Source organism: Pinus tabuliformis, chromosome 1_2 (genome assembly GCF_031772625.1).
Source record: "Pinus tabuliformis cultivar Carrire ecotype Pingquan chromosome 1_2, CPIR1, whole genome shotgun sequence".
Classification (NCBI taxonomy): Eukaryota; Viridiplantae; Streptophyta; class Pinopsida; order Pinales; family Pinaceae; genus Pinus; species Pinus tabuliformis.
Genome location: NC_142298.1, coordinates 428,730,226 through 428,746,931, shown reverse-complemented (window position 1 = coordinate 428,746,931; position 16,706 = coordinate 428,730,226). Strand labels below are relative to the sequence as shown.

The 16,706-nt window shown below is 39.0% G+C and overlaps 1 protein-coding gene and 1 pseudogene across 2 annotated transcripts in view; both read right to left on the bottom strand.

The window, feature by feature from the left end:
- The window catches only part of SEH1H (Transducin/WD40 repeat-like superfamily protein), a 346,770-nt gene that overhangs the window by 131,038 nt on the left and 199,026 nt on the right, over nt 1-16,706 (bottom strand). The window lies entirely within an intron of this gene.
- LOC149206187 (cleavage stimulation factor subunit 77 pseudogene) lies at nt 10,639-12,233 on the bottom strand (annotated as a pseudogene).

Below are 16,706 nucleotides of genomic sequence, written 5' to 3'. Positions count from 1 at the left end.
AACCCGGGGTTAGAGTTTTTTCTCTTCCTGGTTCTTGACTAACTTTTCAGGTTTTTTCCTTTGGAATTTAAAGTTAGATTCATGTTGAAGTGGCGACTCCACTTCTTTCATTTTTTGCAGAATTTCTGCTAGAAGCTTCCATCTTGAAGACTTTTTGTTTTTCTTGAACAAGGATCTCTCTCTGACATCCATTGGCTCCTTTTGCCCTTGAGTAAGTCATCATGGATGACTTGTTCGCCCCTTGTTGTTTTACTAACATCCAAGGTTATCCTCATGACCTTCCAAAGAAGGCTTTTGATAATTTGCCTGTGTTTCAAGGTAACAATGCAATTACTGCTAATGATCATATCAATAAGTTTAGCCTTTGTATGAATAAGTGGTGCATCTCTGCACATTATAATCAATGTTATCAGAATCGGTCGGTCCTTGTTTTTGGCCCAAAACTGTTTTGAACCGGAATAGGCTGGTTTGGTACTGAATCAGCCAGTTATGCAACGAAACTGGCTGATGATGTAACAGAACCGGTCGGTTCGGTACCGAACCGGCCTATTTCACCGAACTGGCCTGTTCAAGACCTGTTCTGTGCAGAAAAAAATTCCCTTTTTTTCTTTAGTTGGTTGGCCCACTTCTTACTCTCCCCTAAGCTAGCCTAATATTCAAACCTATGTCCCTCAGCCTAATAATCAATCCTATGGCCCTAGTATTACTATGCAATTAATGGAAATGTTAAATTCTTAAATTAAAAATGACATTTTCATCCTTTTACTTAAATTTTTAACATTACCATGAAATGACTCGGGATGTTTGAGAATGGTTCCAACCTCAGTGAATTTCATACAGAGAAAGTAGAATTTTAGATTTCTCTCAAAATCCAGCAGACTTAACAGTTTTTCAAGATTTCAGGATTACGGGGATTGCTACGTTTACATTGGATTTTGTCATGTACGAGGGTATGGAACTAGTATTTAATAAAGAGCACCAAGCCCTCTATGTACTTTGATGTTAGTGGCATTGGTTGTCGAACTCCTCTATCGTGACTCTACTAAAAATATACCCATCACTCAAACAAAATCTTGACATGACATACTACGTTTTTTCTATCTTATTTTAATGCCTAAATGGTTATATTGATGACAAAGACCCCAATATAGGCAATGGTTTTGATGATATGCAGGCATTTGTTGTAGCATGATTTTTTTCGAATGCTAGAGGCCATCTAGAGCCAATTTGTTGATGTATTTTCGGTTCATAGATGCATTGCAATTGATGCTATTTTGGTTATGTGTGCGCTTACATGCTATGTAAATGAGAACTTTTTCATGTTTATGTATAAATGGTTTGGATTCATATGGATGCACATGAATATACATGTTTTTCTTTAAAATGAATATTTTATGTGTTTTTGGTAAACCAGTTTTTTTCCAGTTTTTTATCGGTTCCCGGTCCACAAGATTTTTCAGTTCAATCACCGGTTCGGTTCTAATAACATTGGGGTTATAATCATGAAGACATCAAGATGCAACGCTTTCTCCTTTCTATGGAAGATGATGCTATGGATTGGTTTCATGATTTTCTTGATAATTCCTTTGATTCTCTACAAGCTATTGTTATCACCTTCAATAATATATACGAGGATCAAATAGATCAAATAAATCTGCTTCGTGCCATTTACAATATAAAAAGGGATAAAAGTGAGACAGTGCGTGAATTCAATAAAAGATTTAATGATGCTATTAAAGGATTATCTCAGGATTATAAACTTGTAGACAAGACTCTTTTGTCCCATTATATGGATGCATTTGACGCTGACACTTCTTATGAGTTAAGGTAGGAAACCTACTAATGTAAGAGCTACTCAGACCTTAGCTGAAGATTTAGAAAAGGACAAAAAATCATCTTGGAAGTCTAAGATTCCAGAGAGAGAAGTTGAGGAAAAGACAATTAATCAGGTTAAAGAATTAACAGAAATCATTAAAAGTATGCAAGTTGAGCATAGAAATCAAGTCATTGCTATGAAGAATCGCCTAATTAGTATGGAGAAGTCTCAAGAGAATGACTATAGAATAATAATGATCAATCATGGTCGTATTGCAGACCTTGTGAAAGTTTTCATGATGAATCTACTTGTGCTATTGCAAGAAGAATCCTCGATAGTGGAAAGGCAGGGACTAGTAACCAAATTAATCATTTTGATGATGAAAAGGAAAGTGATAAGCATCCTATCAAGGAGTTAGCTCAAATGATTAAAGTCATAGAAGTTAATCATTCTAATCAGAAGTCCATCATGAGAGCAGAAAACACACAAGTAATAAAGAATCAAGTGCAAGTAATTCAGAGCATGGAACTTAATCAAGCAAAATTAGTTATCGATCATGCTAAGGAGATGAGTACCATGGAAGACAAATTATAGGCAATGGAGGTTGTTCATTTCTAGTAGAATTTGATGTGCTCTAAGTCTCAAATTTTGCAAGGAGGCTTACACACATGTATTCTCAGATACCCAGAAATCGTTTTGGGAAATTCCACCAGGAGAGAGTTTTATTAAAATAATTAATTATTTTTAATGGGACCCTAAGTATAAACTTAGGAAATAAATAATTAAGGGGTATTAATCTAAAATGTGGGCGAAACCTCTAGAAGAAGGGGGAGATCAAGTCAATATGATCCTAGCCATTGATTAGAATCTAATCTGGGTCGTTGATTGATCAACGAGAGAATTATAAGAGAAGGCTTGATGGGCACTTGGAGAACACATACAGAGAGAGCTCAGAAGATCGAATTTCTAAAGCAGAGCAATTGCTGGTGAGAAATTCGAAGTGAGCTTTTGCAGTGAGAGTTAGGGATAGTATCCTAAGTGAAATCTTTCCCGGTCAGAGAATACTCAGCAGAGAAGGCAGAGGGAGATCCAGTAGTGGCAGTGCAAAGCCAAAGGGGCTGACACAGAGCCACGCATCGCCACGCAGAGGCAATGCAGAAGTCGAGCAAAAAGTCCAAAATTTGTTGAAGGAATCGATTGGAGAAGTTGGGAGCCGGGGCATGAGACCGGGAGGTAGAAATCGAAGTTCCTGGGCAGCGAATTGATCAGCTAGAGGAGTAACGCTGTCCCCAGAGGGTTGAAAGCTACGCTGACGCAGAGACTGCAGAGAGGCAGCGCAGAGACAACCAAGGGTGGTCATTCAAGGTTGGATCAACCAGGATTTCTAGTGATAGTGTGAGTTAATCTCACAGATCTCTCTGTCAGTGATATTCTCTGTAACTGGATTGTCAGGAAGGCATCCATAGATTGTATTCAGAAATTATTACTGCTTAATAATAAAACCCTCAGAGTTGTTGCATAGGTTTTCCCACCTTGGGTTTTTTCGGGGACATTTGTCCAAAAACAATGGTGTAATGCGTGTTGTATTTCTTTCCTGTTCAGTTTCCTACTTCCGTTTATAATTTAAATGGTGTAGATTGTAGTGTATTAGTTTCTATATTTACTGTAGGAAACAGTAACTAACTTGATTCGGAAATTAACAAGTAGGAGACACTTAATCAGTTGTTGCAATAGAAATTTGGGCATCCAAATTTTTACATGGTATCAGAGCTGTAGGTGAAACAAGAGAACAGTGTCGAAAGAGCCCAGCGCTGAAGGAGGAAGGGAGTTTGAAATTCCTGCAAAGGCAGCAATTCGAATCCCCAGAGGGTTTGCGCAGTTCAGGTTAGGAGGGCTAGATTGTTGTGGTAAATCTCTCTCTGAGTGAGTCGACAGAGAGGTATGATTTCTAGATCGAAATCTATCAGCAACAGAGGGAGCAGTGCAACAAAAGATTTAGCGAAGAGGGATTTCTGGTGGGACGCAGTTTTTGCAGGCAGTTGCTGGGAAAAAAGACGTCAGATGGAAGAAAGAGACATAGGTGAGGGAATTCTTCCTCATAGGACTTGCAGCCAAGGAGTCTGAATTCTCACTAGCTGAGCAATAGCGGAGAGGGGCAGATCTACACACTCCAGAACGGAGTGCGTAGGCCAATCCAATGCTACGCAAAGGAGAGAGGACACTATTCGACTTTTCGATTAGCAGAGATGGCAGCCAGTGGACTGAGAGATCATGATATGTTGGATGGGGCATCCAACTATGTGATCTGGAAGGCAAGGGAGTCATGCCTTCTAGATGAGCATTTTCTCAAAGTCTATGTCAATAGCATGGTAGTTGAGCCCACAAATCCATATCAGCTCAAGAAGTACAAGGGAGAAATGGCGAAGACAAAAAGAATGATCCTCGACGGAGTGAAGGATCATATATTCTGTCACATAGCTGGCAGAAATACTGCCAAAGAGATGTGGGATGCATTGTCAACGTTGTATCAAGGATCTTCCAAGCAGCGGAAGATGTACTTGGAGCAGAAGATGAGATCTACGCAGATGCAGAAGGGGGAACGCATTGATCTGTTCCTCACGAAGCTTTAGGAGACCCGAGATGAATTAGCAGTTGTGGGGTCAACACCTCAAGGTTCTGAGATGGTAAGACTGGCCCTAAATTCAGTATCTGAGGAGTGGCAAGTCTTTGTCCAGAGCATCCTGGGTAGGGCGACTTTGCCAAACTGGGATGAGATGTGGGCAGCTCTTAAGCAAGAGGAGTTGAGGAGGGACTTGGTCAAGTGTAAACTTGACAGAAGCAGCAATAGTGGGTCGAAGCCCAAGGAGGAGGAAGAGAATGCAACCCTCGCATCCAAGGGGCAGCAGGAGCAACAGAAGAAAAAGAAAGATGTTTTGAAGATCAAATGCTTCAGGTGTGGTGAATTCGGTCACTACGCAACACGGTGTCCTCTCAAGAAGAAGGACAAAGATGAGAAGCATGATCTGAAAGTTGCAACCACGAAGATCGAGGAAGATAAGTTTGCCTTGACAGTCGAGATACCTCCAGGAGGGAGGTGGGCTTATGTAGAGTTGTAGTTCGAAAGAGCTACAGATGGGAAGGATCCTTGAGGAGCCCACCTCTCGGATCAATTCCTTGCTACAAGAGCCCAGATCAATAGTAGCAGGATGGAATAGTGTCAGTTGGTGCACAGGAGTGCCGGAGTGATAGTTGCAATGGCTAAGAGCGCCAAACACTGAGCAGCGCAGAGCAGAGTTGGCAGCAGTGCAGATGGCACAAAGCAGAGGTCAGCAGTAGCGCAGAGTAGAGTTGGCAGCAGTGCAGATGGCACAAAGCAAAGGTCAGCAGTAGCGCAAAGGCTTCAGAGGGTTGTTGAAGAAAAGTGTAACTAGGTTCAGTATTTGTCAATATAATTTTGATCTTTGTACTTGTTAAGAAAAATAAATGTTATTTTTATAAATTATATGAATAAGTTTCTTGCTCATTCCATAAACTTAGGAAAGTCAAAGAGTCAAAATTATGTTAAAGAGCTCTTCTTGAGCATTTGTGTAATGTACATGGGCCAACCTAGTGTCAAGTAGCCCTCCAAGACAAGCACCATCCTCCAAAGAAGAAGACGGCCAGCAACACGATGTAAAAGATAGTCAAGTCAGCTTCAAAATATATAGAGATGACATGTCGGCTCAATAAATAGACACCACGGTTCACAATGACACGTCGGCTAATATGGAAGACGAACCACTATATATACCCAACTAGGGTATCTGCAAAACACGGAAAAATTTCGGACATCTCTGCAACTTCGGATGAGTACAGAGGTACAAAATTCGGATGGGTACAGTAGGGTGCAAGAACTCGAATTCACTGTAATTTTCGGTGGGTACAGTGAGTACAGGATCTCAGATACTTCTGAAATCTCGATGGTGATTACAGTATGTAATTACAGTGTAACCTTCTCGGTGGTGACAGTCTCGGCATAGCTGTAACAATAAGGATCTCAGTGCAGGGAAGAAAAACACAATCACATTCTTGGCTTAATTATTATGATGAGGATCTTAGTGATACTCTCTCGGCATACTTCTAGATGTTGTCATAAGTCTCGGTATATTTGTGATAAGGATATCTACTGTCTCGGCATACTTCTAAATATAATCATGATCTTGATGGAAGACCATCTAGATGCAACACTCTTATATGTACATGTCTCAGTATAAGATCTTGTTATGATCTCTATGAAGATGCAGCAGTGTTGCAACATTAGTGATCTCAACGATGACCTTGATAGTGCAGCAGTAATGAAGAATTTAGTGAAGCAGCAGTGTTGATGATGACCTCAACAACAAGAAGAGGATTGGTGACTTGGTCTTGGAGTGGCCTAGTAGGTCAAGGGTTATGGTCTTGGTGTTCGTCAATTGAATCTCCATAAGAAGAATTTCGTGCGGGTTTTCCTCTCCAAGAGGGAGAGGTTTTGGCCCTGGAAGAATGCCAACATCTTGTGTTCTTGTCTCTTTGTTTTTGGTAGCAATTTAATGAAGTAAACACACACACTAATAATAAGAAGAAGATCAAGCTAAGATAAATTGTAAAAGCACTTCACAAATTGTTATCGAATCTAGAATAATCTTACCAATGCTAATTGCCCTAGATTCTTCAACAAGAGTAAGCGCAGAGACTAGCAGCAGTCAGACTCCAGCAGCGAGATGTATCATACTGAACACCAGTTCAGTAATTTGGGATGCTTTTCCGTTGTTGATGCAGTAGCAGTAGCAATGGCAGAAGGTTGCAGTGCAGATACAGTTGGCAGTGGCAGTACCAGCAGCAACACAGATGCAGAATTAAGAGGGAGATGCAATACAGATGCAGTGTTGACAATGGCAGGGTCAACAACAGTACGAGTGCAGCGTTTGCGCAGTAGTTGGTGGGCAGTGATGTTAGACATCAGCAGTGCAGAAGGAGATGTTACAAAACAGAGTGATGCTTCAACAAGTTGCATTGCAAGAGCACATTCCTCGCTAAGAGGGAGTGTTGATTTTTGGTAGCATCGAATATGCTCTAAGTCTCAAATTTTGAGGAAGGCTTAGACACATGTAATCTCCAATACCCAGAAATCGTTTTGGGAAATTCCACCCTGAGAAAGTTTTATTAAAATAATTAATTATTTTTAATGGGACTCTAACTTTAAACTTAGGAAATTAAAATAATTAAAGGGTGTTAATCTAAACTGTGGGTGAAACTTCTAGAAGAAGGCGGAGATCAAGTCAATATGATCCTAGCCATTGATTAGAATCTAATCTGGGTCGTTGATTGATCAACGAGAAGATTATAAGAGAAGGCTTGATGGGCACATGGGGACACATCCAGAGAGAGTTCAGAAGATCGAATTTCTGAAGCAGAGTAGTTGCCGATGAGAAATTCGAAGTGAGTTTTTGCAGTGAGCGGCAGGGATAGTATCTGAAGGGAAATATTTCCCAAATGGAGAATACTCAGCAGAGAATGCAAAAGGAGATCCAGTAGTGGCAGCGCAGAGCCAGAGGGGTTGATGCAGAGCCACACAGGGCCATGCAGAGGCAGCTTAGTATCCGAGAGGAAGTCCGAAATTTGTTGAAGGAATCGATAGCAGAAGTTGGGAGCCAAGGTGTGAGACCAAGAGGCAAAAATTGAAGTTCCTGGGAAACAAATCGATCAGCTGGAGGAGTGACGTTGTCCCCAGAGCATTTGACACTGGGCTGACGCAGAGACTGCACAGAGCCAGCGCAGAGCCAGCCAGGGGCAGTCATTCAGGGGTTGGATTAGCAAGGATTTCCAGTGATAGTGTGAGGTAATCTCACAAATCTCGCTATCAGTGGTATTCTTCGTAACTAGATTTCCAAGAAGGCATCCAAAGATTGTATTCATAAATTACTATTGCTTAATAATAAAACCATCAGAGATGTTGCACTGGTTTTCCCACAATGGGTTTTTTCAAGGACATTTATGATTTATCCAAAAACAACGGTGTAATGTGTGTTGCATTTCTTTCTTGTTCAGTTTCCTACTTCCGCTTATAGTTTAAATGGCGTAGACTACAGTGTATTAGTTTCAATATTTACTGTAAGTAACTTGACTCAGAAATTAACGAGTAGGAGAAACTTAAACAGTTGTTGCAATAGAAATTTGGGCATCCAAATTTTCACAGAGGTTACTCAGTATAATCAGACGATCACCTTTCTAAACATGATGGATACCATGGAGGAAAATCATGCCAGGGAAAATCAACGCTATGAAGGATGAACATTCTAATCAAATGAATGCCATGAGAATTGAACAAATCACTCTTAAGAATAAGCTGCAAATAATGGAAAAATCACAGGTTCAAGAACTCCAGCTCAAACCAGAGGATCCAGAACACAAGCCTCCCAGCTCGTTGAAGCAAACTTCATCTTATTATGACGAGGTCATTGATTCCATTGAGAAATGGCTAAATGAAGATAACCCTAGCACAAAGGAAACTAATGGGAATCAGATTGATGCTTGCAAGATTGATCCATCATCTTTGACAGAACAGGTTCACGAAAATAAAGGGGAGCATGTCAAAAAAGCCTTGCATGTTCCATATTTTCCGTATGAGCATTTTCCATATCAAGTTGAAAGTTGTATACCGACCACAACATCATCAACGTCATAGCCTACCTAAAAGAAACGTAAAAGGAAGAAAAGAAGAAGGAATAGGTTTAATGCATCTGATGGTCGAGAGCATCTTGATATTCAGATAAGTCAGACTCGTAGGACTTTTCAATATGCAGCATGGCACATCCAAGAAGCAACCCACAGACCTACATGAGAGTTGGCGGATGCTCAGTATGCACTACGTTGAAGACATCTGATGCCATAGGGCATCTTTGTATAGTATCTCTAACCTTATTCTCTTACATAGGATTTCATTTATGTCATTAGTTAGATTCCTTTTGATGTAGTTAAGCTTTATTTCTTTATATTTCATATGTTAGAATACGATTTCTATTCCAGCAGATGTTTTTATGTATACATGATGATTTCGATTTTGAGCAGATATCTATTTGATGGACTTTTGTTTCCTTGGATACAAGATTCTAGATTCTCACATTCCTTCAGTGAAGAAATCTGTCCCCGTATGGAAGCTAGATATTATCAACAATTTTGTCAACAATTCGAGGAAGAATTGTACAATTTTTTTCAAGGATCAAAGTCATCAGCCAATATAAATATGTCATTGTAAACCCAATTTCCGCAAATTTTATTGTAAAATATGCTATTATGACCATTTAAATATGTAACAACACCTAGGTAAGCCTCTGATTTTGGCAAAGGATTTCATCCTAGGAAAATTTGTAACCTCACCGAATAATGTGTGTTTCTAAACATGGATAATCAACAGAATTTTTCTTCCAGCTTAAACCCCAAAGCTAGGGTGGAATTCATTTACAAGGTCTTATGTGAGTCCTAGTGTTAATATCGAGTTTATCATAAAAGTGTGTTTGCTAATAATTTTAGCACATTGGCTAAATTATTTTATTACAAGCACACTTGGTTTCATACTAGATCATATTGTGTTGCGGAATTGGTTAAGTTATTGAGGGTATAAGCCTAAATGTGTATTTCACCTTCTAAGGGTTGAATTTGTAATTATTTGATGTAAAAATATTTTAGTGCATGGTCCCTCGCAATCAAAAACCATGGCTAAAAATATTTGAGGGTGGAAAAACCATTAAATCCCCTCTAGTGTCAATTAATTGATTTTTCTGGTTAAATTAAATTAAAATCTTAAGCCATAAAATTAATTAATTTTGAGTCAAGAAATTTTATAGAGAAATTAATTTCTCTCCAAGTGATAATCAAAAATTCGTGGCTCAAAGAAAAGTCAAATTTTGGAGGTCCTCCAAGAGACAACAAAACTGTAGGCTTGTGTGCTTAAATGTAAAAATACACAATAGGTATTTTGTAATAATAATTTATTATATATAAAAATGTACAAGTGATGCTGAATGTTACAATGAGGACCCGCATTTATACCTAGGTAGGTGTCCTTTCAAGACTAGACATGTCTTTTAGATATGTCTTTTCATTTAACTTAATGACTATTTAACATAATCAATATTTGATTATTTAATATTTACATTTTTATTTTTATTTTATTTTATATAATTTATATTCGTAACATTGCCTTCCTCTTCGAAAAGCTTTGTCCTCAAAGCTTAATTTCCGACAATTTTCTTCACCTTGTGTTTTTCATCTTGGCATAAGTAATTCATTACTGGTACCTTAGCATGTAGAATTCTCCAGTAATGTTGTCTTGAAACTAGGTTTTTTGTTTAACTCTAATTTTTTTTTATATATATATATATATATAATAATTTTTTTTAAATAATTAAATTACTTAAATTATATTAATTTAATTATGAATAATTCAATTATGTAATCGATTTATAATGTCGTCACTATATAATTGAATCATATGTTGCAACTATATAGTACGATTAATATGTTGTTCGATGTTACACCTTTTTGACTAGGTCACAATGTTTGATGGCGAGGGTTGACCGGAGTTGTTTAACAGCGGGCATGTTATGGTGTGAAGTGATATATGTAACAGAGGGATGCAAACAGTGACAATGTGTCGGCAGTGACGCATACAACGACAACGTGCTTCCTGAAAGGAGCCGAAAGTGTCAAGATAGAGAACGGGCGATTTTTGGAGAACGAACACTGCTGGGATTGAGGGACAGAGACAGGGATGTCAACTGGAGCACGATGGCGAAAGGGATACACTACAGAGGGGACAGCGAAACGGTGGCACAGGGAAACGAAGTTAACGTCGACACGACCAGCGTGTTGTGATCTCCTAGTGGACGAACACAACAGCAGTGTGTACGCGGATTAGACAGGATGCTTGTTAGATCACCATATGTTTGTTCAAATTTAATGAAACGATTCCATACCTCAGTTGACTCCTCTGGTGGAAGAAGGCTAAGAGCTCGCTCAACTAATGCACAAACATTTCTATCATCATTCAGGCGGCAAGGGAAGTCTACATATTCAAGTATGTATGTCGGCTTGTGCATGAATCTCTTAAGCCCTGCTTCAAAAACATTGTGTGCAACCTTGGGATCCTTGTCTAGACAAAATGCCATCATGGCATAAGAAACAAAGACTTGGTACGTGCAGTTTGGAGATTTTCGTGCCTCATAAAAGAACTTACGGGTTGCTTCAACTCCTTCAGTCCTCCTTATGAATCGAAGGAACTGAATATAACCTAAAGTTGTTGCGGTGCTACTATTTCTTAACAAACTCTCATATATTTTCTTAGATCCCTGAATTCCTCCACGACACTGTTCCAGTTCAGCATAAGCATATCGTAACACTTCTGAATCTAGCAAAGCTTTCAAAGCTCTCTGAAAAACTGTAATAGCAAAATCCACTGATCCATTTCGTTCATGCCATGTCGCATAGGCATACCAAATATCTGGATAGTGATACAAATACGTAAGGCACTGCTCATCTATGAATGCAACTTGTTTGCCCGAACATGCACTATTTATCCTTTGAGGATTTCTCTTTTTAAAAGCAAGCAATCGCCTCCATGCACTGCACTATTGCTCCTCTCTGAGAGAGGTTGTAAAAGGCACATCTAGCTTGTTGCCATCAATTTCGTCACAAAGTTTCTTACGCTCCCTATAGACAACCCTTGCACTGATGTACTTCGGTTGATATTGAACCAGAAGACCCTTTGCCAGAGCACGGCTGATGGAATTTTCAAAATTCTCATAGTCCTTCCAAAGTTGTTCTATATGATGTGTTGGGATAAGTATGGCTTTTCGATAATCTTTGCACACATTAGTCATGCGTTGAGATTCCTCCTGCGTTGTTGTGGCCAATAATGATTTTAGAAATGAAATGTACTCCATCCATAGAGGTCCTGATGCAATGTCTGTTCCAATATGATACAACATAAACTCAAATGCTTTCTAGTCTCATTATCAATGTCCATATCATTTATATTCACAGATTCTATGTTTCCCTCCAAATCAACAATTTTGATATCTTCTTCTTTTTCTTCTTCTACATTTTTCTCTTCATCAATGTCTTCTTCAGCATCTCCCTCATTGTTATGATATTGTTCATCTTCATAATCCACATCATCTTCATTTTCATTATCATCATTCTGATCACAATCTTCTTCTCCTGCTTAACCTTGTTTCGTTTCTTCACTGTCGCAATCATCTTCCTTTTGACATGCTTTAACTTCTGCATATGATTTTTCTAAACGCGGAAATGCTTCTTGAATTTTACTAAATTGCTCCATAAATTCAGGACGTGAACGTAACGGAATATTGTGCGGCGAACAACATTCAAAGACCCGCATGAATCCATGATTATATTGTGCACCGTGGCTCTGATACCACTGAAGCAACAAAATTGCAGGCTTGTTTGCTTGAATGTAAAAATACACAAGAGGTTTTTGTAATAATAATTTATTATATATAAAAATGTATAATTGATGTTGAATGTTACAATGAGGACCCGCATTTATACTTAGGCAAGTGTCCTTTCAAGACTAGACATGTCTTTTCATTTAACTTAATGACTATTTAACATAATCAATATTTCATTATTTAATATTTACATTTTTTTTATATAATTTATATTCGTAAAACTCCACCAAGGAAAAAATGAATATTCTAAGAAAATTTGAGCCCTTGGACTTTGGTGGTTAAGTCAAAGACAAATTTTTGAGGAAATTAATACAAAATATTAATTTTTGGATTAATTAAAAGTAGGTTTTAAGAAAAATTCAATTTTTTTTTCAAAATTAAAAATTTGACAATGGATATTGAAAGATGATCAAGTTATTTTCGACGATCGAGATTATTTTGACGAGGATCAAGCCAACTAGCCGTTATTTTCCACTTGGAGGAGTTTTCTCCATATGAAAAAGCTATTGAGATTATATTTGATATCTTTGGGCAGAGTAATTTTCTATTGACTGTGAAAATTCCTACACTCTAAAGGAACCCCTACTACAACAAATCTGAATCTACTTCAGCTACTTGATTTTAATATACATTATCAAGTTATTCTCTGAATACTGAAGCAAATTACTTCCGCAGCCTACACTAATTAAATATTTGATTTCATGAAGCAGAAAACAGAGCAAAGAATAGGATACATAGAACAAACTTATTTTTGGACACAATAATTCCCAGAAAAACCCAATGCGAGAAAACCGGTGCAGCAACTCTGAGGGTTTATTATTATGCGGGAGAAATATTTGAATACAAATCTAGGATGTTCATCTAACAATCCTTTACAAAGAAAATACTAGTGGAAAATCTGAGTGAGTTTTACCTCACTTCACCCAGCGGAATTCCGACTGATCCAGCACAAGACTGGCTAACCCCGGTTATTTCTGCGTTGGCTCTGTGTCAACCCTACGTCACCTTCCAAGCTCTCTGCGTCAGCTCTCCCGGTTGTTCTGGCAGTTCCTAGTTGTTCCGACAGTTCCCAGCAGTTCTAGCAATTCCTGGCAATTTTGGTTGTTCCCGCAGTTCTACATTCTACATGACAAGCAAGTTTTCTGCGTCAGCTCTCCTGGCTACTACGTTGCCTTTGCGTCAGCTCTACCGTCTATTCCAGCAGTTCCCGGCAGTTTCAGCTATTCTCGCAGTTTTGAATTCTGCATGACAGGCAGCGTTTCTGCGTCAGCTCTCCCGGCTACTGTGTTGCCTCTGCATCAGCTCTCCCAGTTGTTCTGGCTGCTCCCAACACTGCTGGATTATGCATGACAGGAAAATTTTCTGTGTTAGCTCTCTCGGCTTATGCGTTGCCTCTCTGCAAGCTCTCTCTGTCAGTGTTCTCTGGAAAGTCCTTCTGAATTCTCACTGCCCCTCTGCTGCAAGATCTCCCCAATCGATTTTCCTCCTGAAAACTTCTCACCTCAGAAAATCGATTTCCTCAATTTGTGTGTGCGTTTCCAAATGAACCCCAAGCCTCCATTTTATACTTTCCCTGTTGAGTCTTCAACAGCTGAGATTAAGTCTCTAATCAACGGCTAAGATTAAAACATGACTTGATCCGCCTTCTAAATCATTCTCACCCATATTTTGATTAATACCCATTAATATTTAAATTTCCCTAAGTTTAGACTCAGGAACCCCATTAAAAATATTAATTATTTTAATAAAATACAATCCAGGTGGAATTTCACCAAACGGTTTCTGGGTTCTTTAGAACTCATGTGCCTTAGTCTCTCCACAAATTTTCAAGGCTAGAGCACTTCTGATGCTACCAAAAACTAACACTCCCTCTTAGCAAGGAAAGTTGTTAAAATTGGCAACTAGGGCCAAACTCCATGTGGGTTATCTTATTTATGGCAGCTAATATTTTTATTGGATCCCTCTCATTGAGAGGTGTAGGATTGATCTAAAGATCATCCGATTCCGATAAGTATTCATGGAGTTATGAATTTATTTGTGTTATAAGACATATTGTCAAGTCGGCCAGCATCTTATGTAGGCTCAGAAGCCCAATAGTCACGTCTATTCATCACCTACATTTTAGTATAAATAGAAGAGGACTTGGAGTCATTTTGAAACACTCTTCATGTGATCTCCTCCTCACCACGTCTTGGGTTTTTAGTGAAGGAGAGACACACAAAAAGATACGTTGGGCCCTGTGGATGATGCCCTAGCTTATACACTGTAATGGAGACACCTAGCCGCAGTAAGGGAAGGAACACAGCATGGATGGAAATACTTGTATATACGCAGCAATATATATATGTTGTCATGCACAACATCGAAACCTTACCACGCAGTCATATACGCAGCAATATATACGCTGTCATGAAAACACTTCTCACGCAGTTCATGAAGACATAACGTGATGCCCTAATCTGCTTCAGTCATAACCGCAGTGCAGCATGGTAATGGAGATGTAATAAGTTGTAAAGGCCGCAATGATGCCCTAGCTGCAGTGGCCGCAGCAGCCGTAGTGAGGAAGACATAGCCGTAGTAGCCGCAGTGAGGAAGACATAGTCGTAGTAGCTAATTTCATATGCAATCATGGTGACAGTTAATACGATGTTCATGTGATACCTTTATTCGCTGTATACGCAGTCATAACTACAGTCAAGCATAGACTTGGCATAATGGTGAGACGCAGTATCAATGATGAACAGTCTCGGCCTAGATGGAAGATAAGATCACACGTTGGATCTACTTCATAAGCAATCAATGTATATGTGATACATTGAACTTAGAACCCTTACTGTTCTCCTTGTCTCGGATTAATGGAGATCACAATGATCCTTAAGGTACAACCTTAGTCTCGATATATATATTTTGGAAATTGCTGGAAGTCTGGGCACAATGAGAAGTAGTGACGAAGGTTTCAAGCAATGTCAATGTTGTTGTAGTAATGACAATGATAGTTACATTCTCAGCATAATGGAAGAAGCTGTGTCAAGAATTATCAGTGACAAAGTCATGATCTAGTTCATGTAAAATCATGATCTCGTTGAAGATGCAGAGATTACCTTTGTGGTAATTTCAAGAGACAGTCATGGTGCAGCAACGATGTTATCAATGATGGTAGTAGTACTGAAGATATCAGTGATGCAGTAATACAGCAGTGATGATGGATGTTGTAGGATGAGTACAGCATAACAGTCATTGGGTGCAGATCAGCAATCTTGGGTGCAGATCCATGACAAAGAGCAGCTCAATAACTAGAGCAGCTCAGTGACAGGAGAAGCAACATAAAGTGCAAGGTACTGCATGATGCTACATGATAAGGTGCAGCAAATAGATGAGATGCAGCACTATGATAGGTGAACATGTCACCTTAGAGAATCAGTTGAAACAATATGTCTTCAACTGATCTCATGCCGATATCAAAAGTTAAAGTGTTGACTTCTATTGTACCTGTACTATCTCTCTCACTTTCTCTGCTGAACTTTCAAGAACATAAAAGAAGAATTGATCAAGGGTTTCCCCACATTGGGGTTTGTCCCTGGCTAGCACCACATCTTGTGTCCTCTTGTCTTCTGCGAATTATATTTATGTTCTATCTGCAATTTACTTTAATACTGATGAGATTGCTAATCGGGAAAAGATACCGTGAAAATTAAATAAATTGCTCTAGCATAGAACATACCTAAAATTAACATGGTATCAAAGCTGAGGTGAAGACAATGCCCAAGCAAGAGTGAAAGAGCAATCACCAAAGACAGTTGGAACAGGACAAAATGATCAATTCGATCATCATCCCTCTTCTCATTCACTAAGGGTGAAGTCGAAGCAGAGAATATTATCACAATGATGTAGTGAAATATGGCCTACCTAAAGATCACTTCATTGGAAGACCGGATCTCAGGGTGGAAGGAAAGGCAGATAACTTGTTCAACCATAATATGCGAAGGAGTGTCCGAATGGAAGGGACACATCACTTGAAGATGATAACAACAGGGACATCTTCATGATCAAAGGAATGACACGTAATGCAAGTCATCTAGGAAATGGCCGACTCTTCAAAGAAAGCAAGGAACCCCAGGATTATACTTGGAACCGATGCCACCTATTCCGAAAAAGGGTGCAGGGAATGTTACCTCTCAATTGAATGAGGGTAACTCGATTCATTTACAAAATCTCTTTTATGTACCTGATCGCAAGAAGAACTTGGTGTCCATTTCAGCAATGGAAGTCGAAGGTTTCAAGGTGGCACTTGTCGATGGAAAGGTATGTGTTTGAAATAGAATTTTCAAGATGTTTTTGAGTTCAGGGGTGTATCAAGTTGTAGGAAGTCCTTTGGGGACCATGTCCATTGACACATAGCACCG